Source organism: Ambystoma mexicanum, chromosome 2q (genome assembly GCF_040938575.1).
Source record: "Ambystoma mexicanum isolate Mex_15411 chromosome 2q, UKY_AmexF1_1, whole genome shotgun sequence".
NCBI classification, from domain to species: Eukaryota; Metazoa; Chordata; class Amphibia; order Caudata; family Ambystomatidae; genus Ambystoma; species Ambystoma mexicanum.
In genome coordinates, this window is record NC_090924.1 from 649,102,034 (window position 1) to 649,128,749 (window position 26,716).

Below are 26,716 nucleotides of genomic sequence, written 5' to 3' on the forward strand. Positions count from 1 at the left end.
TTGTTCATTGTCTAATCCTCAAGCACCTGCAAGTTATAAAGCTGCTACTTGAACAATTATCACACATATGACAGCTGAAACACATTTTATATGACCTAACCCTTTTCCCCGCACATGCAGGTTATGAGCAGTAATTGATATTTTGCACACCTGACAGCTGTAACTCTGTTTTGTTCTCTCTCTCTCTTTTCCTCGCACATGCAGGTTGTTGGGTATGTTGTTAGAATTGTGTAGGGAATTCCCTTGATATTGCCTCCCATTGACCACCCTGAAGCATTGTCCAACTAATTTGTACACTCTATAAGGAGACCCAGACATTTTAAAGCCCTAACTCCTGAAGTATATTTCTGAGTATACATAGAGTACTTGACCCAAGCCTATCCCCAACTTGAACAGAGTGCATACCCCGTTGTGCCCGTTGAGATCTAGCCATAAGAAAAGTCTAGGAGGAAGTATTTGACTTTGCCCTAAGTGATTATTTAGGTCACAGAGCTTGAAAGGACTGACAAATATTAACACAATAATGCTTCTCTTGCGATTTTCTGGTGGGCAACTTTATCATCCCATCAGCTGCTTGGACTAAGCAGTGTAAGTGATCAAAATGGGCAAAATAAACTTTATACTGACTCTTGTGTGCTTCTTAGTTCCCACTGGAATAATGGGTATCATCCTATGGCAATTGTATTTTGCAATGCATGATACCGATATGACCCATACTAACGTTCCCCAGACCCAAGCAGCAGGAACAACCATGTCAGGTGGAAGAGAAGACACTGCTGATAAGGTAAGGAGAGGTAAGCGCAGTGTTGATACTGACATGAAGGGAGTTGACACATATCTCACAGACACAACACAAGTAACAAACAACATGAGGTACAAGCACATGTTCAAAGTTGGTAGGGATACCCCTGAGCAGAGCTGTTATGTATGCTCTTTCATCCCCTATGCCATGAGTGCCTCCAGAACCTTCATTGCAACAGGGATACCCATAGCAAGAGCACAATGTCTGATGTACCTCGCAATGTTCCAGATGCGAGAAAGATTGCAAGGAAGAACAGCGACATTGAGGTGGATGTCCAAGGGGACCTTCCTTTATGAGGATAACTACATCAAGACACTAGATATGTTGAGCAATTACTGGCAACTCCGTGAAGGGCTGAAGTACATAACGGATGGACCAGAAAAGGGAGACACCAAGACGATCACACTAAAGGATCGGCCATGTCCAATGGACTAGAGTGGAGGAAATAAGAGGAGAGCCAAGCTGCTGGGAGAGACCACAAATATTGATCTATGGACAAGTGTATACTAACGATGGTTGGGAAGACAGAGTGGTGGGAAGCAAGCCACTGACCTTAATGAAGTGAGCAGTGAACAAAGTACAACAAGAAAATGACAAGTGCCTGAAAGAATGGGAATGGAGTGCAAAGTTGGTGACCTGGTTGGAGAACGAAGCTGGACCAATGACGATAATTCCCCTGAAGACGCCAGCCCTGTGTTATCAGCACAACAGCGATGAAGAAGTAGGTGAAAACGAAGGATGTAAAAGGATTGAAATGATCCCGGAAAAAGGAGCAGGAACAGCAGTGCTGAATGATCACTATTGGGCTTGTGGATCTAAAGCATATGAGAAATTGCCACCTGACTGGGCAGGAATATGCTCCCTGGTACACTTCAACATGCCCTCCCTAGAGGTACCCAGGAAAGACGTGAAGCTTGATGACTTCCCAAAATGGAAAACAGCTGAAGAAGGAAGAGGTCACTATATGCAGTCCCACCTGCCCGAGCTGATAACGCAGAGACACAGAAGGAGCTGAGCAGAGTCAAGAGAGGCTGGAATTACTTCTCTGGAAAATCAGAAGCCGCATTGGTGGAAATAGCAGCATCACAGAGACTGTTCAGTAGAACACAAATGTTCTTCGCATCAATGATCCCTGGTATACAAATGTATACTAATGCCAAATGGTTACAAATCACTTGCTGGGAGTTGATGGTAACTATAAACTCAACAGTGAATGGGTTCAACGCCATAAAAGGAGACCTCAGAGCAATAAGATTGGTGATGCTGCAGAATAGATATGTTCTGGATCCCCTCACAGCGATGGAAGGAGGAGTTTGCGCAAAGATAGGATGTTCATGTTACACGTTTATAGCTGCAAACGGTGAAGCTAACGGTCCACTCTCAGACACAGTTGCACAATTGGCCCAGATGAATGCGAAGATGGAGGATGAAGGACGTGGAGCAGGAAAGGACAAAAGCTGGCTACCACATCTCTGGTAATGGATGCCATCTTGGCTGGCAGATGGACTGAAGATGATAGTTGGAGCTCTGGTACTAGGAGCAGCATCCCTGGGTGGGATCAAAATCGGAAGGTGCAAGAAAACAGTAGAAGAAGCAATAGGGATGCAAATCCTCATGGATATGAACATCAAAGGAACAATGGATGATATTGTAAAAGAAAGGGACAGACTGAGAGAAAGGATAATGACGTGTGATCTATTTCCAGCTGGAATAGAGGTAGACAATCCACGTAACCTAAGGAAGTACGAAGGGAAGTGGGTATGGTGCAAACTTGAGGGAGGATGCGCCTACATGTACTTGTCCTTCGAGGATCATGTGAACTACTATGGACACCTCACAGGGATCACAAAGATATGGTGGTTGATAGGTGATTCACGGTTTTATCGTGATGTGGCCAACAAGTCCACCAGTGGTGGGACTGGAGAGGGTAGGTCGGAAGCCGTCCCTTTTCCCCCACCCGCAAAATACTGGAACTGGAAGAAAAACCAACAACAACATGGCCGCCGATTGCACAAGCTCATACCAACCCCAACAGTGCTTATGATAGACTAATAAAATGAAAGATACCCTCTTAGTCAACCTTAAAATCCAAGAGCAGTGCAAACGTTATGCAAGGTGGACGAAGACTCACAGGATATAACCAAAGACAACTCCATTGACAGTCTCGACTAAAGCGCCAAGGAGCCATGCACCTAATTGTTAGAGACACCACAACATAGCAGCGTTAGACATGAAGCACACATTCCATCTGCCCATCGGGACACAGTCACGCACCCAAACACACGAAGAACACAGGCATACAGTTCGATAAGTTAGAGGACAGTAACATTTATTATTTTGTCACTAGCTTGTCGCAGTAACACAGAAACCGCAAGAAGCAAAGAAGATCTCATGTAAATGCTTGCCGATGACCACATGCAACTAACCCTACCGAACACAGGAACACTCGGGGGACCCAGCAAAGCCAGAACCCACTAACCTATGGATACTATGTGAAAGCCCATACAGTAGAAACCAGACTATGGCTATGGAGGTCACAGTAGGCCACGATGATCTCAGAAAGCTGAGGCTAAGCTGAATGCAGCGCGAACCTGAGAGCTGCCATATGTGGAACAGGACCACTGCCAAGGTTGCATTGTTGCAAGTGACATTGTTTCTCCTGAACTGATGATGAGCCAATAATTGAAGGCTCAGACGAGCAGAGGTCTCACGAGCCAGACAATGGCTGGTTAACAAAGTTGTTACACCCAGAGCTAAAGTTACACAATGGGAAAGGAGCACTCTCATTGTTTTGGTGGTTCAGATGCAGGTATAACACAGACAGATAGTCACACATGTTACCTTGAATGTCTACACTCCGAGCTGAGAACCAACTTGCGTCCCAGGCCTCGGGCTAGCGGCTCGACCAATCACAATTTATGGCCCTAGGGGTGGGTAACAGGGGCCACCAACCAATCATTGGTCCGCATACTGAAACATTTAGAAGTAACACTTTTCTGGGCTGATCCAGGCCTGACACCTGACATTGGAGGACCAATAAGCTAATCTCTACAGGGACCGCTACAAGGGAACTACCACTCAACACCCAATCATAGTCGATGATCGGTTTGCTGGAGAAGGGCCCAGGTTGTGACATCATTGTGACGTGTATTTGCCTAAATACTGGCCTACGAACCAGTGTACGCTGAGTGTGCCTGGACTTATATCCATGTGCTAATCCGGGATGGTTTGTTGGCTGTAATAAAGCACAGTGGAACTTGCTTCCTGTCTGGTCTTGCGTTCCTTTTGGGAGAGGGAAGGAGTTAGGCCTTCCATGAGTTCGATGTCCGCACACCGCTATCAAACCGCCCTGCTAGCCTGGGCGTTCTCCCTAACAAAACATATTGGGCCTCATTACAACCCAGGCGGTAAGTTACTGCCTGGGTCGTACCCTTACCACCATGGCATAAACTACGTTTACGCCATGGTGGTTGGCGGATTTACCGCCCCATTCCAAGGTGAGTGGGGCGGTAAATCCCCATTTCCCATTTTACCCTTCCCCATTCCCATTTTTGCCCCATAGGGCATAATGGGAATGGGGAAAGGCGATAATCACTGCACCGTAAATTACGGTGCCGTAATTATCGCCAAGGTCCCTTTGCGGCATGGCTTTTAACGGCTGCAAAAAGCAGCCGTTAAAAGCCATCCCGCAAAGGGAACCTTGTAATCAGGCGTTAAGGGTCGGCGCCGTTTACGGCGCCGTAAACCCCTTAACGCCTGAGTCAGAATGAGGGCCATTGCCCTTATGTAATGCTCAACAATTCAATCTTGTATTTTGGTGTGTCTTCAACTTTCTTTGTCAGAAGTATAACCTATCACCAAAATACTTCCCATCAAGTTATTTTATTCTTCAGAAATATAATTTTGCATATCTAATTTTCGAACGGATTGATGCTGAACACCTTATATCCAAATGTATGCTTTGTCTTTTCTATCTATGCCTAGATTTTTCAAAGCTAAGCAAAATACATAGAATATACTTACTTCAACTATTTCAACAAGACTATTCCTCTATTATTTACACAGATGGTACAGACTTGTGGCCTACAGATCGTATACGTGGTGGATCCACGGAAGAATGGGGTTTCCAGTTTGTTGAGTCATACCTGCCTGTGTCAAAACAGTCATCCAGGAGGAATTTCCAAGTCATTCTGGGAAATATACTGGATTTGTCCAGACATTCCCAAATTCTAATCACGCCCCTAAGAAAAAATATCAACGGAATTTTTGGGCATTCCTTCCCCATGCAAACTTAAAATACACACCCACTTATCCAAGCACATATAATTAACTTTGATTCCTTATTCAGAAAACCTCTCTACATTCTACTACAGATATTATCACCACATGACTATTTGTCTTCATTGCAAAATCGTCATGTTTGTTTCTTAAAAAAACAGGTTGTTGCACTCCTGTCCATTCTAGTTTTCTCATTATCTATAAAGTTCATCTATACCACTTTTTATGCTGTTTTCCTTCACTCTTCTCTTTTCATATATCTGCAACGTATATACAAAATTTCCATATTTTAATGCATTTTTTAATCTCAAAGAGTACATTACATGATATGTTCTTTTGAACTATGTAATGTATTGTTTTATAAATAAGTTAGATACTTGGATGATTAGAATTTCTATTTTAAATTTTCGTTTTGGTTCTTCTTGTGCAGCAAACAATTTCTTCCTGTACTGTATTTAATTGTACTAATTTCAGCCATGCTTTGACTCCCAGTGCAGTGCTGCACATTTTCCTGAAGGACACATCTATGATAGAAATATGGTTGTCTATGATAGAAATATGGTTGATCAATTGTGGCTTCCCAGATTCCGAGGTTGACAGCCGAGCCCAGGATGTCTTTGAGGACATCAGGGTAATCGTTGCCGAGTGTGAAGTTTCCACATCTCAAGAACGGAATGGACACAGAGCACACCTCTGTATAAATAATAAAAGCCACATTCTCATGAAATATAAGAAAAGCAACTCTGGTGAAAGGATCTAAAGTGTGTGTCAATGTGCAGGGGAGAGAAACAACGGTCCTGGCACATGAACTGTACAACATCAAGAAGAAAAAAAACTCCCAAACTTTGTGAACTCCCGTCCCATGCACACAATCTGTGGCCTAAAGAAGCCAAATAATTCGATGTAACAATTTCTTGCAGAATTAATTATGTTGCTTTCAGAATTAATTATGTAGTTTACATTTTTCTAATATAATAAATAGACAAATAGGGCTAGAAATTATTTGTTTCTTTGGTATCCAAATCATTACTAAAACATGTTACTATTCATTTTCACAGACTAAAACATCTGAACCCAACACATCTGAGAATCAATTCTGTTCGTCAGGGGTATAAATATTTGCAAGTTCTGAAAATAATCATACAAGAGACCATAGTGAGTAAAGACTCTTCCAAGAGATAAAAACTTATAACATGAACATGATATATAGTTAAGAAAAGCGCAAGGTAGGCTTGGTAAATGACCTTCTGTGTTAGAAATTCAATCAGTGTCGAAGCTGGGACAGTATACGCCATAGTACTTCACAGCCACTTGCTAGAAGTTATTATTCATCTGTAAGTGCATAAAGGAACCGTATCAAAGCTGACCTTCACTACATTCAGAAGTGCAAGGTAAATTATTCTTATTCCAAAGGATCTTACCTACTGCCAAATCCTTAAACCTTGACAAGAGAAACAGTGTTCTTCCTTAACAACGTCTTTCTCTATTGCTCAAAGCCCTGAATGAGTAAGACGAAATAAATATATCTAAAGTAACTATCATAAGGTTATCTGGATACCATATGAGGGAAGAGACATACATAAATAAAGATGGTGTCTCACCAGCGTTCTCATCCGGTTGAATGGCACGGGTGTGAGAGGCTCCTGGCTGACTGCAGAGTATGTGTAGAACTCTGGTCCTGTCATTCTGTTAAACATGCCTAAAGAGACAGTGCCCGCAGTGTATAAATCAATCTGTCTCACTGGGCTGCATTTACATGACAATTTTATACAGTGAAATAATCTGTGTTTATCCTAAGTCATCTCACATAAGCGACTTTCCCCCCAGATATGTTGAATATGGCAAGGTGTAGAACCTCCTTAGAAGTTAAAGCTCAAAGATTTATCCTCAAGGTCCACAATGTTGCAATGTACCTAAATTGAAAAAAGGTGATCCAACACAGTCTTGTAGTTCAGCTAAAGCATACAAGTAGAGAAATCATAAGGGGTGTAATGGGTCCCCAATTTATAGAAACCTTTTTATACACACTTATATTCATACATAGCTAAGAGGAAGCAGCTCCCACGGACATCTCAGTACAAGATGCGTCGAAAAAAATGGCTGCCATTTTATAATTGTGTCATTGTGTTGCTCGTAATGAGTTGCTCTAAAAAAAATGTCGTTATACACTGTAAAAGAGACACCAATTACTGGGTAAGGTGCCTGCTGCTCTAAACGTTTGGGCTAGCAGTGTTCATCACTAGAAGGAATAAATGCTAATAGACACATTTGATTAAAAATGGGGTAGCCTGTGGAGAGTGATGTCTATGGGCTTATATCTCTAACTCAGTGCAAAACCGCAAACTAGTACTTGCCATGGATAAATGGATTTTAGTTGGCCAAGAATCCAATAGCCAGTATCACAGACACCAAGGACTAGTGCAAAAGTATATACCACATTTATAATGCAAATGGCTGCATTGGCACGTTGGTTCTTAAAAGGATGGTAGGACATGATGTATCGGTAATAGCGCTTCTTATGGCAGGTCCTTAAGATACATTGGGCCTCATTACGACCCAGGCGGTAAGTTACCGCCTGGGCCGTGACTTTACCACCATACGCCATGGTGGTTGGCGTACTTACCGCCCCATTCCGAGGTTGGCGGGGCGGTAAGTCCCCAATCCCCATTTACCCTTCCCCATTCCCATTTTTGCCCCATAGGGCATAATGGGAGTGGGGAAGGCGTTAATTACGCCACCGTAAATTACGGTGGCGTAATTAACTCCATGGTCCCTTAGCGCCATGGATTTTAACACCTGCTAAAAGCAGGTGTTAAAACCTCCATGGCGCTAAGGGACCTCGTACTCAGGCGGTAAGGGTCGGCGCTGTTTACGCCGGCGTAAACCCCTTACCGCCTGAGTCGTAATGAGGCCCATTGGGCCTCATTAAGAGTCTGGCGGTAGCCGTGCCGGAAAAACCGGCAGGCTGCCGCCAGACCCGAAATACCATTCTGCCTTCATGATTGCCGGAATCACCGGGGCATTACAACCCCGTTGACCCGGTAATTCCGGAGACGGAATTCCGTAAATCCCCATTCCCATGGAGTCCCGGATTTACTGCCACCGTTGTTTCCGGACCGGCAGGGTCATAATGAGGCCCATTGTTTTAATCTGTTCATACCCTTCAGGTGTCAGTCCCTCAAATGGTAGTGTATTAAGAATATGATGCAGTGTATAGAAAAGGAGGTGATTGAAAAAGACTACATTGTTACAATGGTGAATGTTTCGAATTCATCTAGACATTCTGATATGAGGTGGTGTAAACATGTCACTTTACTGTCCTCATGAGTGCACATTTGCGCAATGTACCATTACTCTCCATTGGTAACATTGTGACAATCTATTCTCTTACAGTAATAGGCAAAAAGTCCACACAATGCAATATATTGTCTTACAGTATTAGGTAAATATTCCACTCAATGCAATGTATGAAAGCAGCATATCAAAAGTTATTTGTAATAAAAGAGACCTTAAAGTGATCTAGTAACTATAGTGTGAACCAGGGGGGGCGCTCGTGAGCCCAGCCAAAACTGCCGCGAGCCTGTGAGCTCCCAGCTACCGCAAAAAATCCGGAAAGAATTTGGTGCTTTCTTGTCCGCGTTTTGTCTCCACACACTGGGCAAGTTTTTGTGAAGCCCCGGCCTCGGGCTGGCGGGGTCTGCAGTGGCGTGGCGGACTGGTGGTTCTGTCCTTGGAGGTTTGGCCCTCTCCTGAGGGTGACGCTCCGGCGGGAGTCCCGGGCGCGAGTGTTGTTGGGTACATCGGTACTGGGAGGACGGCCCCTGGATTACGGGCCGGCCGGAGGACTGGTGGAGGGCGAGGACGGAGTTGACAGCTCGGAGGCCCTTCGGAGCTGCCTGTCTGGCGGGAGACGCACGGTCTGCCTGATGGCTGCCGGGCAGTGAAGTGGAAGCGCCCCCGGGCATGCGGGGAGAGCGCGGTGCAAGCCGAGCCCAGGAGGTTGGGAATGGAGATGAGGACGCTCCTTCCTGGGGCTGCGCGCGTCTCTGCTCACCGGGGCATGCCTGAGGAGACCGGCGCCGTGGTGGAGGATCGCCCGAGCAGACCTTGGGGGTGTGTTGGACCCCTGCCCGGCTCTCCTGGCTTGAGACTGCATTGCGATCTGTGAGGTCTTGTTTGCAGGAGGAGGTGGAGACTGGTGACTCGGGTCTGCCGAGAGGCGGTCCTGCTGGGCCCAGGCGGAGCTGAGGGGGGACGGTATACCCGGCGGGCGCAGGATTGAAAATACGGCGGGCCGAGTGGGGGCTGGACAAGGCCTGAGTTGGAGCGCTTGGGCCCCAGGACATAACCTTTTGATCAACCGCGGCCAGCACTGGTGGTGGTCCCTAAGGAGGAGGGGCCCGGATACGCCGTTGGACATTACAGTGGAACAAGGAGCTGGGCGATGGAGCATTCGCTGAGTTAGTCTGAGGGCAGTCCATATAGTATACTGCAATATCTCGCATCTCAAACATCCTATAATCTGCAGGCCTTATTCATTGGAGAGCCCTGCAGTGGAAGGGAGGAGGGGGCTCTCCACAGCTGGTGACACACCTGTGACTGCATAAAATAACTACGGTGAGCTGGGCACGGTTGACATCCCTGTCTGGTACCCTGGGGAGCGGACTTGTGGGGGGCCGGTCGGAGTTCCGCCCCCCTCCCGGGCAGAGGGGGATGTCTAAATCTGGCAAAGGAGGCAGACAATGGCAGTCCAAGCTGCGGTTTGACGTCCCGGCTTCGGCTGGGAACGTGGATTCCATGGAGCAGTCCCGGGGGATGCAGTCTCCGCCGGCGGTCGACCCTCTGGGGGCCTTCCAGGATATCAAAGTAATGTTTAACCAACTGCAGACCAGTATTCAAGCCCTAGATGGGAAAATGGACACACTCACCTGCAAGGTAGACCATATGCAGGTCAGACTAGACAAGCATGGCGACCGACTGGATGAAGTGGAGGGCAGGGTGTCAACGGTGGAGGATGAGTCCAGCTCCCTCGTTAGAGACATGACATTGGTGAAGAGGGCATTGAAAGAGCAGATGGATAAACAGGATGATTAGGAGTCATGCTCTCGGAGGAATAACCTGCAGATTGTTGGGGTGTCGGAATCGATGGATCAGAGAAATATGGAGCAGCAGGTGGAAGTCATGCTTAAGGAGACCCTGGGTCCAGAGGGCTTCTCTGACATGTACATAGTGGAAAGAGCGCACCGGTTGCCCTCGGGAAAGAAGCCGGTCCCTGGGGCACCCCCGCGCCCGATCATAGCAAGGATGCTAAATTATCAGGATCGGGACACCGCTCTCCGCAAAGCGCGGGAGAAGGGGTCGGTGTCTTACAAGGGAGACAACATTAGACTCTTCCCTGACTTTTCAGACAAAGTCCAGGCATCCAGGAAATCATTTTTGGAAGTGAAGAAACATCTGAGGGATCGAGGGATTCGTTATGCTATGCTGGTCCCGGCAAAGCTTCGGGCTGAGCACGATGGCAAAGCGAAGTTCTTTCACACCCCGGAAGAGGCCTCTAGCTTCGAGACAGCCCCGGCAGATGGGGAATATTGAACAATAAGATCTTCATGTCATTAAATCCTTTGCGGTGGCCACTGGTTCATGTAGACTTGGCTGACGGGGTGCATTGTTCTTTGGGAGTGAGTGGGGTTGGCTGGGTTCAGAGCGGTTCTCAGGCGGAAGCTCTAATGAGGTTTGATGTTTGAGTCCCACTTTGGGTATTGGGGTGTTCAAAAAGGAGGAGGGTGGGGCATTTTTTCACTGGCAAGTTGGGGTTGCTGGTGGGGGAGGGGATTGATTGTCAATCTGAGGGCTATATAGCTACCTGTTGGGAGTATGGAGTCAATTAAATTCTGTACATGGAATGTCAGAGTGTTGAAGTGCCCCATAAAATGCTGCAAGGTACTGTTGTATATGCAGAGACATAAGATCGCAATAGCATTTCTCCAAGAGACACACTTAACGAGGGATAATGAATCCGCCTTTGGGAAATCATGGGGCTGTCATAGGTATTTCTCGTCGTATTCTACATATGCCAGGGGGGTCTGCATATTGATTCATCATGGGGTCGGGTTTCATTTGGTCTCAGTGGTGAAAGATGATGGGGGTAGAGGCCTTATATTACGGGGCACCATTCAAGGGAAGTTGTATACATACATTCATTAACTACTATGGGCCTAACAATGATATGGTAGAGACCTTTGATTGGATAGATAAACAGCTTGGAGCCTCAGCGGCTGGGGTGGTGATATGGGCCAAAACTGTAATACAACCTGAATTGGACAGATCCAGGGGAGTGCAATGTGGAGGGAACAAAGGGATGCATCGCCTGCGGGAGGTGTCACTTTTGTGGGAAGTTGCAGATGTGTGGAGGGTGCGACACCCAGGGTCACGGCAATATACATGTCACTCCGATACTCATGGATCGGCCTCGAGGCTTGACATTTTTCTTGTTTCGCAATCGTTGCTGGGCAGGGTCAGAGGGGTCTAGATCCTTGCCCGCAACCTCTCGGATCACGCACCTGTGCTTCTAGATTTGGGCGTAGAAGGGCGTGTTCAGGGTGAGTTTACGTGGCGATTCACAAGCGAAGGGCTGTCCGATGCAGTATTTAGGGATGGCTTGCAGCCGGCGATTGACACCTTTTTTGAACTGAACATTGGTTCAGTGCAGTGCCCGGGTGTACTTTGGGAGAGTTTGAAATGTGTGATACGAGGGGAATGCATATCCAGAGAGGCAGGCATTCCTAAGTTAATTAGGAGGGAATTAGTGGCCAAGGAGGAGATCCTGCGGAAGCTGCAGGTGACAAACCCAACTCCTCCCGATCATGTTCGAGCGGAGATTCTTAAGCACCGGCAAGAGTTCCAACCGTTAGCGCTTAGGGAAGTCAAGTTTATGAGAAACGCGTCTGCTATACGTCAATATGGGGAAGGCAACAAGCTCGGCTGCACTCTCGCAGGGATGACAAAAATGGATAGCTTTGCGGGTAGAATCCAGATGATCACAGATGAGCAGGGGAACAACAAGTTTGAAGGTATGGAAATTGTCCAGCAGTTTTTTCATTTTTGTAGTCGTTTGTACTCCTCGAGTTCAAAGGCTTCACAGGGGGATATTGAGAAATATTTGGACGTGGTCGCGCTGCATTGGTGTACGGAGGCCCAGAGGGAACACCTGAATCGTCCACTGTCGCTAGAGGAGGTCGTAGATGCGATTAAAGCTCTGCCGAATGGGAAATCGCCGGGACTCGATGGGTTTACGGCAGAGTTTTATAAACACTTTGCGGACTCTCTGGCACCTCATCTGCTAGAGATGTACCGGCATAGCTTGGAATCATGGACCCTGCCGGACTCGCTGTGAGAGGCGATAATGGTGGTCCTATTGAAGCCCGATAAACCTGGGTGTGACTGCTCTTCATATCGCCCAATCTCCTTAATGAACGTCGACAACAAGATTCTGGCAAAGATTCTTGCCTCGAGATTGGCGTCCTTTATGCCGGAGATGGTGATAGCAGACCAGGTGGGTTACATCCCGGGCCGCTCTACCTCATATAGCCTTAGGAGAATGTTCGGGTTGATGTCGGCAGTGGCTACATGGGAATTGGTGGTGAATTTTTGTTTTCAATTCTTCAGCGTATGGGTATGGGCGCCCACTACGTCAGCATGGTGAGGCTACTGTATACACAGCCGACAGCGAGGGTGAGGGTGAACAGCCAGTTAACACCGGCCATCCCTGCTAGAGATGTACCGGCATAGCTTGGAATCATGGACCCTGCCGGACTCGCTGTGAGAGGCGATAATGGTGGTCCTATTGAAGCCCGATAAACCTGGGTGTGACTGCTCTTCATATCGCCCAATCTCCTTAATGAACGTCGACAACAAGATTCTGGCAAAGATTCTTGCCTCGAGATTGGCGTCCTTTATGCCGGAGATGGTGATAGCAGACCAGGTGGGTTACATCCCGGGCCGCTCTACCTCATATAGCCTTAGGAGAATGTTCGGGTTGATGTCGGCAGTGGCTACATGGGAATTGGTGGTGAATTTTTGTTTTCAATTCTTCAGCGTATGGGTATGGGCGCCCACTACGTCAGCATGGTGAGGCTACTGTATACACAGCCGACAGCGAGGGTGAGGGTGAACAGCCAGTTAACACCGGCCATCCCTCTTGAGAGGGGGACCAGACAGGGTTGTCCCTTGTCACCCCTAATTTTTGTCTTGGTGATTGAGGTGCTGGCCGAAAGGATTAGAGATGTGCATATTCACTGGGGGATTCAACTGTACAATCACAAGTTATTAATCTCACTGTATGCTGATGATATGGTGTTGTTTATTAAAGATCCTGAGGTGAACCTGGACCCGGTGATGGAGGAAGTTCAGGGATTCGGGGTGTTGTCCGGGCTACAGGTGAATACATCCAAATCAATGTTATTTCCTCTGACGGAAGCAACATCCCAATTCCGTGATACATGGGGATTCCAATCTACACAAGTTACCTGGGCATCTCTATCGCGAGGGATCCGCAGGTGGTGTACCATAATAACTATCTTAAGACCCTGCATAAAGCTAGGTTGGCCCTGAGCAGGTGGAGGAGGGTCCCACTGAACTTATATGGGCGGATATCCGTTGTTAAAATGGCATTATATTTTCTTGAACGCCCCAGTAAGGGTCCCCGGGGAGTATTTTCGTAGTCTGAAAACTGAGTTAACGTGATTTATGTGGGCAGATAAACCGGCCAGGGTTTCGTGGGATAAGTTAATGGCCCCGGTGTCAGAGGGAGGCTTGGCGCTGACGGTGGAGAGAGCAGTGGCTGCGCCCAATCTGCTTCAGTCAGTTATCCTGTTAGCTCCGAGTCGTGTGCGATGCCCAAAGAATTTGGTGGAGGTAACGTGTAGAGCATGGATTAAATTGGAACAGAAGCAGGGGGGTGGGGTTCTCTATTCACCCCAGCTCCCAGTAATACATACACCGGGGATACCCATTACTGGAGAAAGACGTTTTGTAGACATGGACAAAAAACTGGGTATCACATGCTTTGGTGACTTGTTCCCTGAGGGTAGGTTTGTATCTCAGGGGGAATTGAGGGAGAGGGGGTCTCTTTCCGCCCTAGATGAGTTTTCATACTTTAGACTCAAGGTGAGTCTTTGATCAGTGTTTGACACCTTCCCTGATCAGCCGCTGATATCCCCCATGTTAGATAAGGCACTTCAAGGCCTGCTAGGTAGACGTCTAACTACGGGATTGTACTCACTGGCTATTCGGTCTGGGAGCATGGGAATATCTAGCCTGCGGGAAAAATGGGAGAAACATTGGGTAGGGAGATCTCAAAGGACACATGGAAATACTGCTGTGAAGGTATTCAAAAGGGGGCCATCAATGCTGGGTATAAGCTAATCCATTTTAAGTACATTCACCATTTCTATCATACCCCTGCCAAGCTCAGGGAACTCTTTCCAGAGGCCTCTGGGAGATGTAACAGGTGCCACTGAGAAATGTTGGTCTTTCTCCATGTTGCTTGGAGCTGCCCGAGTGTACAATCGTTCTGGGAGGGAGTGTTTTGAATAATTGGGGGGATTATAGGCCAAACAATAGACCATGATCCTATGGTGGGCTTGCTGGGCTACACTAAGGAGGTTCCCAGAGGAATGAGGAGATTGGTGACGCTGCTTCTAATTTTGGCTAAGCGGAGAGTGGCTATACTGTGAGGGGCGGGACACGCTCCGAAGGTTTCACAATGGGTTAATGACATTTTGTATTGTAATGATATGGAATGTGGGTGGGGTTCGCTGAATAGGCAACGAAGTTGTGATACTGGCATGTGGGATGGGTATACACACTGCTTGCTCCGAGGATCCATCTCTGACAGTCGACGATAAAGGGGGGACAACGGCAGTCGACGATAAAGGGGGGGTCTAGATGGACAATTTGGCTGTTACGCATGAGTCCACATATGAAGCCGTCTATAATGGGTCTGTCTTGGAGGATTACGCAGACTGATCAATGGTGGCAATGATAATAACTGTCTGGACGATCTACACTCGTAGACTTGGTGATCGACAGTATCGTATGGTGTGTCAAGGGTGGGCAGGGGGTGTTGGGTGGATGAGGGTACTTTGTTGATTGTATGTTATTATGAAAATTAATAAATAAAATTTAAAAAAACTATAGTGTGAACCAATCATACACATATGGTTATTTTTGTGTTGACTGTTTTGTAGCACGTTATTGCCCAATATTCACATTGGGACAATGTACAATTTTAAAATTATCCTCTTTTTAGAATGCCAGGACTACAAACATTTCAATTCAACCTTTCAGTATGACTAATTTAGTAGATGTATAAGTGGGTACTTGCAGACACATAATGACACAATAGAAGATATCAGGACACCATTCATAAGAATGGGCCCAGATAGAAGTTTTTATTCATCCCAAGGAGGTGGACTGCATCACTTTGGTGTATACAAAACAATTCTCTTTGTGCCAGCTTTTTCTGGATGTCTCCATCATGTGGATGCGGATGGATTACCTCCAAGACAACGCATCTCATCTGTGCTATGATGTGCTTCCTCTCTGAGAAATGTCTGTACACTGGGGATCTGATGTTAGCTGTTCTAATGTTGGACTTGTGCTCCATCCTCCTGTCTTTCACCTTTCTGATTATTTGGTCAACATAGTATTTGTCACAGGGGCATTTTAGTGCATAAATGATATTGTGAGTCTCGCAGGTGGCATAATGTTTCAGTTTGATCTTTCTTCCTGAGCCTGGATATCTTACAGGATCTCCCTTGATAATGTTGGAGCAGCGTTGGCAGTTGAGACAAAGGAAAGCTTGATTTTATAAATGCTCAATGAATAAATAACATAAATGTTCTCTGGCCCTGTCTTTTAGGATGTTTGGCCTAGACCGGGGTATCCCTAAAGTGTTTGCCTCTCTTAAAGAACATCATTGGTGGTTCAGGAAAAAGCCTGTTAAGGTGAGGGTCATGCTTAATTAAATTCCAATGTTTCTTGATGATCCTAGAAACTTGGTGACTCTGGAGAATTGCGTAGAGTGTGAATCCTCTTTGTGTTCTTCCTCTTGGGTGTTGATCTTAACAGGTCCTCCCTCTTGTGTGCATCAGCTCATAAGACTGACTTATCCAAGATTGCAGATGGGTAACCCTTGTCCTTGAACCTATCAGTCATGAGGTCATATTGCCTCCGTAGTGTAATGGGATCTGATACAATCTGCTTGAGTCTCAGGAACTGACTGTACAGAATAAATGTTAGAAGCCCAAGGATCTTGACAAAGTATATGGATGTTCTCAAAGTAGTGCATGTATATGTAGCGGACACCACCAAGCCCATTGAGGTACCAGATATTTGGAGATAGTATTTTTCTTCAAACCTAAAATAGTTTCATTGAATTATTTGGCTTCTTTAGGCCACATATAGTGCGCAGGGGACGGGAGTTCCCAAAGTTTGGGAACTTTTTTCTTCTCCAGAATCCACGTCTCATCAGATATGTATTAATTTTCCAAGTTCACTAAAAAGGCTCACCCCAGACTGACTGAGTTTTTTTTCCAATGCTGCTCCAACTTTGTTTCAGCACACAGTCAGGTAAGTACAAACTACCAATAATTATTATATATATATCACTCCCACTATCCATATAACACCTGGCCAGATTTCTGCTGTGATGATAGTCAGGTATATTTATTTCAAAATTGTATATAATAAAGCTTGACATACTATGAATTTTATTGACTAGCCACTTTAATTTATTTTATATTTTATGTATGCTTGTATTCTCAAATTCGGATACCCAAAACAAATAATAGCATTGTCACCCTCCCTTTTAGCAATTGTAATATCTATTATTTTCTTAGTTACTAGTGTAGCCAGGTAGTTCAGAAGAGACAACCAGCATGCCTACTACTCCTCCGGTGAGGTCTTATGACATGGCCAGAAATGGCAATATTTTGTATTTAATTGTCCATGATTTAGATATACTCGGTTTTCATTAGGAAACATTTTCCATTTTCAGTTATATTGTCATCTTTAAATACATTGTTATCTTTCTTTGTATTGTGGCAAGCCACGGGACATGGTTTAAGCGTGTTTCTACTTAAATGAAAAGAAAAGGACTCACTGACCCAACTACTAAAAGGGAGCTCCCTTCCTAACAAAACTAAACTAAGGGATTCAATTAATTATCAGAAAATAACATTTCCCCTCAATGAAACAGTTCCAGTTCTTGTCAGTTTATAAAGGTCCCTCGATGGTTTCCCAAAGTGCAAACAAAAGGTCTTAGGTTTCTGAAAAAAAAAACACATTTCAAGGGGCGGGGGGATATTTCCCTCATCCCTCTCCACCACCTCGGCTGATCTCTCCCACCTTTGATCAACTGTTGAGTGCCTCTCTGCTCCCCTGGTATCTGCTCTTTACTTTGCTTATTGGGTACCTGTGGCTCCTTTGGGTTATTCTGTCCCACTTATAACTTTGGGTACCTCTGACCCCTCTTTCCATCTGGCTCCGTTAGCTCTCATGGGTCCTGGTGACCCTTCTGGAGATTTGTGTGACATCCTCCTCCTTCTGACTCTCTTAATTCTTGTGGGTCATTGTGGCCCTTCTGGGGGTACCTCTGTGTTGAGTTAGTTCTGTTCTGTCTCACTGGGCAGTACTACACCCTGATAGACTGTTGGTGAATGTATGATAGACAGCTCAGGTGAATGATGAATGAGTGTTGTATGTGAGTTCTCTATGAATGTGAGTTGGGGCCTGAGCTGGATGTGAGAGGATGGCCTGTGGGTGTCTGTTGATATCCCATGGTGTCTGCTGATAGCTGCCTGCCTACTTGCCTTATCTCATACTCACAAGTCACTGGAACTGTACAAATATAAACATGTACAAGAAAGCTTCCTGGATTTACCTCTCTGGCTCCACAGCTGATCTGTGTACTGATGATCAGAGCCCCAATGAGAGTTTATAACATTGTCAACGAGAATACTAAAATAACCCACACCAAGGAGGTTGCTTTTCGGCTACTGGAGACACATCAGAAGCAAATCGAAGTCAGGGGAGCTGTGGGGAGAAAGGGGAGCATCTATAAAACAGCCACCCACCGTTCCTCCAAGTGTCCTATCACCATCCTCGCCCAGTCCCAACCCCCAGCTGCCACATAGACATGAATAATGAAGTACTTGGGCCCCTTGTGTCTCTTATCACGACGCCCCCATGAATGCCATGGCAGAGAAGGCATCCAGTGGGGAGGATGGGGTGTGAAAAAGCATCCCAGGACCAGCTTTACCGATACTCCTGCAGTGGATCTGAAAATGGTGTTAGCGTAGCTTAGTCACAGAGCCCTGCCTCATCTCCATTTGTTGTCAGCTAGTTCCCCTTTCTTGGAGGGGCTGCAGGGGATTCCCAATGGTGAACAGTAGCGCTGCCCCCTGTTTGACATAGAGACCTCTTACCCGCAGTGGGATTCAGGGTGCAGCTATGCGGCACAGAGAGAGCGCCCCTGCAACGCATCCAGACGTGGCTGGTAAACCTGGCCAAGCGGCTCCGGAGGGGACACAGAGCTCTTACCTCTCCAATGCCTGCTCCCGAATGATGACGTTGACCAGTTGCCTAACGGTGCCATCCTTTGTTGCCATGCAACACCAGCGTCTGTCACCGTGAGGATGTGTGAGCTTGAGGAAAGGCACCCGAAACGTGCCCTCTGCATGGATTTCAACAGATTTACCCCTTCAGGTCATTGCTGTTCAGTAAACAATCGCCGCGGGCCAGAAAATGATGCCACCTGAGAAAAAGTAGAGTGATAATTGTGAAACGTCAGGCAACAAGTGATTAGTAGGAGCATCAGGTGCATTAATGCATCAACAAAGTTGTCAAGCAATCTAGAGAAGTGAATCAAAGAATCACAGTGTATGTTTCGAATCAAAGGATGACTTTCGGCAGCGTGTAGTTAAATGTTGCTCGCCTCTAGAAGGAATCGCTTGTTCTCTGCACTGAGAATATTTTGCATCCAGTGTTCAAGTTGCTGCATTTGGTTTTGTACATTCGAATGTTTGTTGGCTCTTATCACAATGGCCAGTGCTTTAAGTGGGGAAAGAAATTGAGGGGGGCCCTCATTTGGTGGTGTGACCTAAGAATTGATGGGCGTGGCCTAAAGACGAACATGTAAAACTGGTCTGGCCTACATTGCTACATGCCTTAAAGTATAACAAATCAAAGCTCAACACCAAAAAAGGTTGAGGGGAAATTAAACAGGGCTTGAGATTTGTGTGGGTGGCTGTTAAGGGCAATCAGTGGCAAACCGCACACATGGCGGCATTCAAGAACAAACCTTCATTCCATAACGCATTAACAATTCCAGCTCCCCCCTAATTTGTTTCTCCCAGCTCTCAATTCTCACCCACATCAAACCCCAGAACATTGTTACAGTTACAATAAACAACAGAGCCATCGGAAAAGCATGAAGCAAGGGAGTGGAAACTCGGAAGGCTGCCTTACTCTTCCGGGTCACAGGGGCGGGGGTGGTCTGGCCTGCTGCCGGAGATGTCTATGTTTGGGTTTTGGTGACATTAAAGTCCATGCCTCTGCTGTGCATTGTGCCAGCAGGACTCCCCGAGCTCAAGAGCTCTCTCTCTCCAGGCACTGTCATTTATAATAAAGCAATGGCAATGGGCATGTCTCTCCCTGCCAGCAAGCATCCAAATGACTGCTACAAAGCAAGCTGTCAGGGCAGCCAATGAGCCTGATCCAGACAACCAGGCCCTTCACCAACTGCCTGGACACGAACAAAGGGGGTAGGTGAGCAGGTCTTCACTCATAGGCATGCCAGCAGAATGCATAAAAAACACAATACTGTATGCGCAATCAACTCTCTGGGGTGTGTGTATTGTGGCGTGTTTCATTGGTAACTTCAAGTTGTTTACAATAGTTGCTTTAAAAGCCCCACTCCAGAAACTCACGAGTAATACTGTATAAACATGATTATTCTGAATTGTACTGCTGAGGGGATTTTTTTAAATACCATATTATTTAGGGTCTTTGAAAAAACGATACTACAAAGTATGAATGAACGGCCTATTCAGAAAATTGGTTATTGGCTGGATCTGGCACTGGCATCAAACAGTGTTTGATAAAAGCACACCTAGCTGCAAAAACAAAACAAAAAAACAGAAGGCAAGTGACACGCCTGGAACAATACAATCAACGCAAGCAAACACAATACCACCTGTGCTGCGATTAACCAACTCTACAACAACACTAATGCAATCCATTTGACTCTATATGCCGGGGAAATGGCATGCCAGCGAAATACAACGCATACGCTCCGGCCACTCAGACTGCCTCTTCAGATCGCAGTCACACACCGAGGAAGCAGGCTGCTGCTGCTTATAGTTACATGCTGCAAATGCATGCTCACATATTAACATTTTATTTCACACACACTTAGTATTTCCTTCCTTGTTTATGGAATTATTGTGGACTTTTTGCGCGCGCGTGTCGGGTAGTTGGTTATTTCCTTGTATTTGCTCGACAATGGGTCAGAGAAGCTTCAACCCACACAGCATATGAATACACTCCTATTTCCATACAGGGACACGCCAGCGCACACAGGAAGCCTGCTCTGTGCACGCGGAGGACTTGGCCACAGATGACATCCCATGCAGCCAATTCCCTCTTTTGAAAGAATCGTAGAGACCACCCTTTGCTTCCCATAACTACACTTCTGACCAATGTCTGTTGCAGTTTCAGCTGGTCGAGGCGAACACACTGAAGTGAGAAGTTTGCCTCGACCAGTTGACACTGCAACAACAACAATCAACACCAAAGCCAGTGGTAGCATGCAGCAGTCACTTAGTGTGTCGGACGGATGGTGGTCGTCGCAGGCTCGCAGCATCGAATCAGTGGCAGTGGCAAAGAAGAAGGTAAGTAATTTAAAATGGCAGGCCAAGTGAAACACTCTCGGGCATTGCAGGCAGCTGTGACTGGCAGAAGTGTCAGCCAGTCACAGCGTCGCTCAAACAGTTTGCGCAACGCTGTGACTGGCTGGCAATTCTGTCAGTCACAGCTGCTGACTGACTCTGTTTGCCACTGTCTTGCCTGACTTAATCATGTGCAGTTGGGCCACCCATGATTAAGTCAAGCAAGTCAGTGGCAAGCGGCTGGCCGACTCATCTCCTGTCGCAGGGATGATAAACCGCCGGTGCCGTGGCTTGGCGGCACCGAGGGCCCCGGCAGGGCCCCGGTTCAGCATCAGTTTTTGGAGACTGCCCAGCCCCGGCAGGCCCCAGGCCACTTAAAGCACTGACACCGGCACACATATATCGTCAATGATTATTTATTTATTTTTGCATTCATAGCAATGCGCTGAATCCTCAGGTATCTAGGCGCTAGTTACATTAGGGACAGGGGAAGGGGTGTACAGGTAAAGGTAAACAGGGAAGGTAGGAAGCATATGTTCAGGTCGTTCAGCAGTGATATAGTGTCTTGGCTCTGAGGAGCTTAGGCAAAAAGCCATGTTTTCCAGTTTCTCTTAAAGGACCAATAGGAGGGTTCCATTCTCAGGAACAAGGGGAGATTGTCCGACAGCTTGGCAGCATCGACAAGGAAGCTTGAGCTTCCTGCAGAGTGGCGATTGAAGCTGGGCATTTTGAGCAAGTGGTTGTGTGATGATCTAAGTGGGCAAGATGTATTGTTTGCTTATTTATTCTTATTTATTACTATTCATCTCGTTTGCTCCACACTTTCCACTCCTCCCCCTTCCATGCACTTTACCCCTCCCCCCCTCCCATGCACTTGGGCGTTCTCAATGTCACTGGGCCTTGTAAAATCGTTTTGTTCCCCTGTTCCCCTCCCTTGCCTTGTCGATTTTTCTACACGCTGAGAAAGGTAGGCAGGTGCCGTTTCGGAGAGGCATTTGTGAACGATGGAGAAGATCTTGAATTTGATCCGCTCTCAGATCGGCAGCCAATGGGCGTCTTTTCTGGCTTCTGAGATGTGGGTGTTTTTGGTAAGTCTGAGGGCAGCTCGGAAGGCATTGTTTTGGATGATTTGTAACCTTTTCAGGTTGCGTTTCGAAGTGCCAGCAAAGAGTGCGTTGCAGTAGTCCAACTTGGCCCTGGTGTTGGTTCTGGCAATTGTGAGGTGAATGGGTATGGGGAGAAGGCTTACTGGCATTGATTGATATTGGTGCTTGCAGCACGAGAGTTTGCATAGGACCTCAAAGCTGATATAAGGAACTTCAAGGTGGATATTAAGGAACGTTAAATTAACATTTTTCAATACATGTTTTATATACCTTTGCCACAAAGGTGTGAGCAGAGCAGGGAGATTTAAATCGTTGAAGTGGCATGGGATTTGATGTGAGGTTCAATCTTCTTCCTCTTCGTTTTGGTGCCATTGCATTGTCAAGTTGTGGCCCACCAACTCTGGATTACATTGTCATCATCTGACACCTAGAGCCTCATTATTTTGTTCATGCTAGGTCTGCTCAAGGAATTTAGGCTCAAATGAAATGAGTTTTAATTTTGCAATGAGGGTAAATGTTTTAGGTCAAAGATATGTACATGTGGTTAGGGTACCATGTGCCATGAGGGTGCATCCTTACAGAGTAGGTATGCACCCAGTCGGTAGAATAAGGATGTCATTCTGCCTGCCTCAGGGGATAGAGCAGCAGCAGTGGTTTGGGGCAAACGCCCTGGATTGTCCTCCAAAATGGACATAAAGAAAATAGGGGACATGAAAAAGAGGGAAAAAGATAAAACCGATCCATGTTTTTGAGACTATCTTTTCAAAGGAGTTAATTGTGCACTATAAGAAATGTGATGGACTACCCTCCATGTGGATTTTGAAAGAGGATTTAAGCCTGATGCATTTTAGATATAGATACATCTACAAATGTTGGCCAATTGTTTTACTCTCTGCTTACTCTTCTGTTGATAATTGTTCATTTAGCTAGAATATTCATACTATGTAATTTAGTTCTTTGGTGCTACCGGGGCACCTCATATGTCTAATTTGTTCTATTTTATTGTTGTGTGGATGAGTGTGGTACTATGCAGTGGTTTGTGCAAGTGTGTTGTGTACACATGAGGGTTATGTGTGCATGCATTTTGGGAGTGATTGTACTTGGGTGTATGTGGCAAGGGTGGAGGATGTTTGAATAAGGTTTGCTTCTTGTGTTGTCGTGTTAGGTGTGACATGGCACTACCCGTGTGAGAGATATGTATGCATGTGTTGTCTTGCTGCCTCATTCCAATATTCCTGCTTGTGCACATTTGAGTGTTGTCAGTGCATGCAGAGAATGTGTGCTCTGTCTGTGTGTGTGTGTGTGTGTGTGCTTGGTGATGCTTAGTGATGGTTGTGATGCATACTAGGATATATGTGATCTGTTGACAGTTGTGAGTAAGGCAAGTGCTTCTTTGTGGTTCATACTCTTGTTGGGACTGACTGATTGGGAGCTGATTGCATGGATTTGTGTCTGGTATGTGAGGGTGGAAGTTGGTGGATTATGTACCCTTTCTGTGTTTGCTGTTCCTGATATGGTCAGCACCACCCACTCTGAGTGTTAGTTTGTTGGACTCTGGTGGCTCAGATGTTCTGCCCAGGCTCTGCATCAATGAGGCACATTGCATCCTGGTCTGGTGTTTGGCACTCTGTGATGCCCTCCCCATCCCATTTCCTCACCTCATGGTGTGTAGTTTGTCTCCTGCGTGTTTCCCCCTTTGGGTGTTTGTGCCAGGGTGTGGCAGGCCCCGTACCTGGGGGATGGCAGCTCTGGATGGAAGGTTGTTGATTGTGGTGGAGGAATGCTGTGTGTATGAATGCCATGCTTTTGACTGCTGTGACTGTGTGCCCAAGTGTGTTGTGTCGTGTCTAGGTGTGCATGTACTCATTGGTGTGCATGATGCTTTTGTGTGTGTGTGACTTCCTGTATGAAAGGGAGACGTGGTGTATGACTGTAGGAAGGGAGATGTAATGTGAGTTAGTCTTGTTCTGTCTCACTGGCCAGGAAAGCATGCTGATAGAATGTTTGTGAATGTATGAGAGACATCTCAGGAGTATGTTGAGTGAGTGTTGTGTGTGTGTTCTATGAATATGTGTTGGGGGCCTGAGCTCGATGTGAGAGGATGGCAAGTGGGTGTCTCTTGATGCCCCATGGTGTCTGCTGATGGGTACCTGCCTACTTACATTGTATCATACTTGCAAGTAACTGGAACTGTACAAATATACATATGTAGTATAGAGCATCCTGGATTTACCTGCATGGCTCTGCAGCTGGTCTGTGTGCTAATGATCAGAGCCCCATTCAGACTTTATAACACTGTTACCTCTCCTTCTGGCTCTCTTAGTTCCCATGGTCCCTCTGACCACTCATGAGGTACCTGTGACCACTGTCTGATTTTCATTTGAGTCCCTGTGACTCTTCTGGGGATACCAGTGACCCCTCTCTGGCTCGTTTAATTCTCATGGGTCCCTGTGACCCTTCACCTTATCTCATGCTCTCTCTCTTCTTGGGTCTCTGTGACCCTTGTATGGGGTTAGGGTAGTCCTTCCCTCTTTCCTACAAATGTTTTCCTCTTCTCTTCTCCCTCCAAAGCTGGCCAAACAAGGTACCTGTTGTGTTGCAGGGCTTGCTCAAGTGAGGGTCTTTCTCAGAAGCGGCAGTGGCAATCTCCATGGCTTGCCGCTCATCAGCACTGGATGCATGCAGTGTTCGCTTACCACTCCTCTCAGCACTCTCTCACTGGTTGGCTCTTTTCGAGTTGAGAGTGGAGGATCCTGTCCTCCCTTCATTCCTGGATTCGGTGTCTGCTTGCGGCTCCGGGCCCACCACGTCCTGTATGTGGTCATGCCTCGAGATATGGTTCGCTTTGTGCCACCTCTGCCTCTCAGGCCCGTGCTCTGCTTTACTGGGTGGATGCCATCTCCTTCCTGCATCCTCTTCCTTCCGTGTTGCAGCCGGCTCTGCTGGTATGCACGGCTCTGCCATTTGTTGGTGTTCTCACGTCAGAGGCTTGCCTTAGAATTGGGTTTCTTCTCCTCCATTTAAGTGTTGTTGGCACATTCTAGGACCAAGATTCGAAAGGGCGGATTGTTGACCACCGGCTTTCAAGCCTGTGGTAAGTTCAGCATTACCTTGAGCCACATACCTAGATGATATATCAGCAGTTTTACCTTCAGTCCAACACATTGGTGCGTCATCAGGTTTACCTTGAGACAAACATCACGAGGTAATGCCAGTATTTATTACTCCCATGTTGGCAAATAATACCTTGTGTATATAGAGAGTTCCCCAGGGGAGTCACTCCCAGTGAGGTCCCTCTTTCCCAAATCCCTAGGGAGGGTTTTGCTGAGTGGGCTGACCACCCTAGTCTCAAAGAGGATGCCTCCCCCTATGGAAGAATGGAAGAATTCACCAGATTCATCATAGTAAACATCATATTATTACTAACTGGATTTCAGTGGCTTGGGAGCCGGAGCCACGGATGTGATCACGCTCGGCTCCTTTGTCAAATCCTGGAACTGATCTGTCACCACACGCCACTGCATCCGACTACGGATGCATGGTGGGACGGGCAAACCGATACTACAGACTGGGGTCCGAGCCAGGCGGCCTGTGTCCCCTACTCAGCAGCTATCTGCACCTTGATAGGGAGGCACGCCAGACCCCCTGATGAGAGCGGAGCTGTGCCATGACCAAGAAGGCTGCTTCAATGTGAGCAATGTGAAATATCAGGAGGGCCAGGCTACTGAGGGGGCGAGGGAGCCCGGTCTGCCGGGAAGAGAGTGAGGGCATGTTCGGTTGGAGTGTCTGACAAGTGGCCTCACCCAGGACACTGTGAGCTGTGGTGGACAATCGGCCCACCACCCGGGCCACCACCTGAGACGGAGACATCACTCTGTGCAACTGCTGCTGCAGCTGAGATGGAGCTGGGTGTGATTGACAGGGTGCTGCACTGCACTGACACAGGGAATCCCACTGCTTCCTCCGAGGTCTGGTGCTTAAATCTTTATAGCTGCAAGATAATGCCAGGTCGGAGAATGGACACCCAGCAAAATCAGGTTAAAATGGACAGATACACACAGAGCGGCAACTCACTGGGTAAAAAGCCTACTTCTCCACCACAAAAAGGACTGTTTGGGGGTAAATCCGCCCGGTCGTCACAGCAAGTTGTGCTAAAAGCTATTGCAGTTCTGAGGACATAGTTGGAGAAGAAAGTGGAAGAGTTGCGAGTCGAGTTGTCCCTATTGCGCCAGGACTTGCGTAACCTCTAAGACAAAGTCAATGATCAGGCCAGAAACATCCCAGACATCCAGTAGAGTCTACTATGCTGTCAGAACAAATGAAGGTTCTATAAGATCGTGCCAGGTACCTGGAAAACAAGATGGAAGAGGGCGGAGAGCCGGGCAAGCCAGAATAATACGTACATTGTCGGCCTTCCAGAGGGCCTTCCAGAGGGCCTTCCAGAGGGCAAAGAAAGTGACGATGCCACAAACTACATTGAAATCCTATTGTTACATTCAGTTGGCCCTGGGAACGTGCCACAAGGCTTCGTGGTGGAGAAAGGACATCACACAATGGGCAAAAGACTCCAGCCAGGTGCA

General features: G+C 46.7%; 1 long non-coding RNA gene across 3 annotated transcripts in view; it reads right to left on the reverse strand.

Moving 5' to 3' along the window:
* LOC138569657 (uncharacterized) overlaps positions 1 to 26,716 on the reverse strand; it is a 1,296,145-nt gene that overhangs the window by 828,089 nt on the left and 441,340 nt on the right. For 2 of the 3 annotated variants that reach the window (XR_011303296.1, XR_011303294.1), the window contains one exon: positions 18,683 to 18,896. This is a non-coding gene — a long non-coding RNA (uncharacterized lncRNA). Of the gene's footprint in view, positions 1 to 6,324; positions 6,413 to 6,501; positions 6,579 to 6,681; positions 6,780 to 18,682; positions 18,897 to 26,716 lie in introns of all 3 variants that reach the window. The other variant, XR_011303295.1, reaches the window with a different exon arrangement.